We start from the raw sequence: 2,796 nt of genomic DNA, 5'->3' as shown, positions 1-2,796 counted from the left end.
GTTGTCTCGTGAATCGGCTCAAAGAGCCGATCCACCCATGATCCGTACGGGGTGTACGAATATATGGTGGTCCTGCTTGATCAAAATAAAGCTAAAACGACCTACTACGATTTAGGGTTTTCACCACATAATCGGAACATCCTACTCGTGATTGAGCTCGGCGGCCACGCACGGTGATCGTAAGCCGTCCCTAGACAAGGCCTAAAAACCAACACAAGGTTGATCCCCGGAACATCCTGTCTAGGGCTAGCAAACTACACCCTACGCGCCACTGGATCCTTCAACCCGTTTGTAAGGCCTAACTATGCAGATATCAAACTAATCCTTGGAGAACAAGGAGCAATCATAACGGATCGGATCTACTAAATAATGATCAAGCGGGGTGCCGCCCTTACACCTAAGATAGGTGTAAGGGCGGCTAGACGTCTCAGGGTTGCACGACGACAGCATATGATACGAAGAACAATGCTAACCCTAACACATCTAAGATAACTACGTTGCTCGCCATAAAAAAAGCTTCAGTACGAGCAACGCATGAACAGCGAATAAACGTGTACTGCCTAGATCGCAAGAGCATGATGCTTACCCGGAAGAAACCCTCGAGACAAGGGAGTTGGCGATGCGCCTAGATTGGTTTGTGGTGAACGTGATTGTTGTTTATTTCATAAACCCTAGATACATATTTATAGTCCGTAGACTTTCTAATCGTGGGAATAATCCCAACCGTGCACGAGCCAAACTCTAACTAACCGACACGTATCCTACTATATTACAGATACACGGGCGAACTAGCCCAAACTTTGCATATAAGGCCGATTCACGTATTCCTTCCCTGTATATTCTTCAAGCCTATCTTGATCGCGGCCCACCTCTGACTCGGTCAAATTCTGGTGATAACACATGCCCCCCTGGTTTTGGAATTGATAATTCCAAAATCACTCTGCTTTTTCTTCGTCGGGTCATGTCGTGGCAGAACCGTCGCAGTATCCTTCATCATGATGCCTTGCCTCTTCCACTTCTGCGTGCCCTGGCAAATTTTTTTTTTCGTTGGGCACCACTTCCTCGGAAACTGCTATGGCATTGAATTTCCACTATATCCCCTTTTATTTAACCGCGCCGAACAGTTCGCCTCTTCATCCCCTTGCTCTGTTCTGGCCATCGGCACCCAAAAAATTCCCCATCTCCCGTAGCCATGTTTTCCTCTTCTTCCTCCTCCGCCTCGTCGGATCTTTCTTCCCAGTCCTTCTCCTCTTCGTCCTCCTCCACCTCATCAGTCTTCTTCGACTCTTCCTCATCTCGTGAGCCGACGCCAGAGTGGGGCTCGCTGGCGGCGCACGACATCCTCGCCGCATCGGAGTGGGACAAGGAGGACCACGAGCCCTACGTCTGGTCCGAGGATGACAAGTCCTTGACCAGTGGCGACGACGACCTTCAGTTCCTCGCCGATGGGGAGATAGAAGCGACGAGCGAGGACGACTCGTTCTCGTGGGATGGCTACACTTCCTCCGCAGAGGAGGAAGAAGAAGACGACGACGACTCCCTCGAGGACTATCCGCCGGCGGAGCGCTTCCGCGCCGGATCGGATGATGATGACGACGACGACGACGAGGAGGAGGAGGCTCCCATAGAGGGCTATGGGAGCAGCGACGAGGAGCTCGCCGGCAGCAGCGCCGACGAGAGCTCCGACGACGAGGGCAGCGACGGCCCGTAGAGTAGGGTCTACTAGTATAGGTCTAGTAGCAGATTGGCCAATAGGCCCTTCTTTTGTTCTTCCTCCCCTGAGCAATCGGCTTTTTCCTTGTATGAAATCTCCTTTATTAATGAAGAAAAACATTCCTCTATTACTTTTGATTCCTTGTCGATTTTGCCGATTGTCAAACGAAGTCAATGCACAAAGAACCGATGGCAAGGCATCGGCTTATGCCATAAACATGCTTTAAGGCCATAAAGTTGCCTATTCACACGGTCAACAAATCCAATTCGTGTCCACGCCATCTCCCGGTCTCAAACGCACAGATTCAGCAAAATCCATGGAAAATTACCTCAGATGCCATGAACTCTGGCATGAAACCGATCTGTTAATCCGCTCCATTGAGTTTTGTTCCTCTAGAGTCGATGGCTACACATCGGCTTTTCGTTATTCTAAAGTCGATGTCTATGCATCGGCTGTACTGATATCCATATTTCTCAAGTCGATGTCTGCGCATCGGCTATGATTTGTATATAAAAATTTTTTACTGGCCGATTTCATGAATCGGCCCCCATATTTCATTTACTGGTCATCCCACATGCTTGGGAAATATTTCTTGAGATGTTGACCATTGACGGCTACTGGGAACTTAACGCCGTCCAACTGCTCTAGCATGTATGCATTACCCTTCAAGGCCTGGACGACTTTGTACGGACCGTGCCAATTAGGCGACCATTTGCCATACGCTTTGTCCTTGGTTCCTAATGGCAGCACGGCTTCCCATACTAGATCACCAACTTGAAACTCCTTTGGTCTAACCTTCTTATTGTATGCGCGAGCTACTCTGGCTTTGTTCTCTTTAATCTTCTCCAACAACCAAAGTCTAAGTTCCGTTGCATCCTCAATAGTGTCACTCATCAAAGCTGCATATTCTTCAGCTGTTAGATCATTCTGAAACGTGACACGTCTTGATCCAGCCGTAATTTCCCAAGGTAATACGGCTTCCTGTCCATAGACGAGTTGGTATGGCGAAGTCTTTATAGCTCCATGGCATGACATGCGGTAGGCCCGCAAAGCTTCTGATAACGTTTCATGCCAATCCCTAG

Source organism: Lolium rigidum, unplaced genomic scaffold, assembly GCF_022539505.1.
Source record: "Lolium rigidum isolate FL_2022 unplaced genomic scaffold, APGP_CSIRO_Lrig_0.1 contig_23317_1, whole genome shotgun sequence".
NCBI classification, from domain to species: Eukaryota; Viridiplantae; Streptophyta; class Magnoliopsida; order Poales; family Poaceae; genus Lolium; species Lolium rigidum.
The sequence above is the reverse complement of the archived record's forward strand: the minus strand, read 5'-3'. Positions refer to the sequence as shown.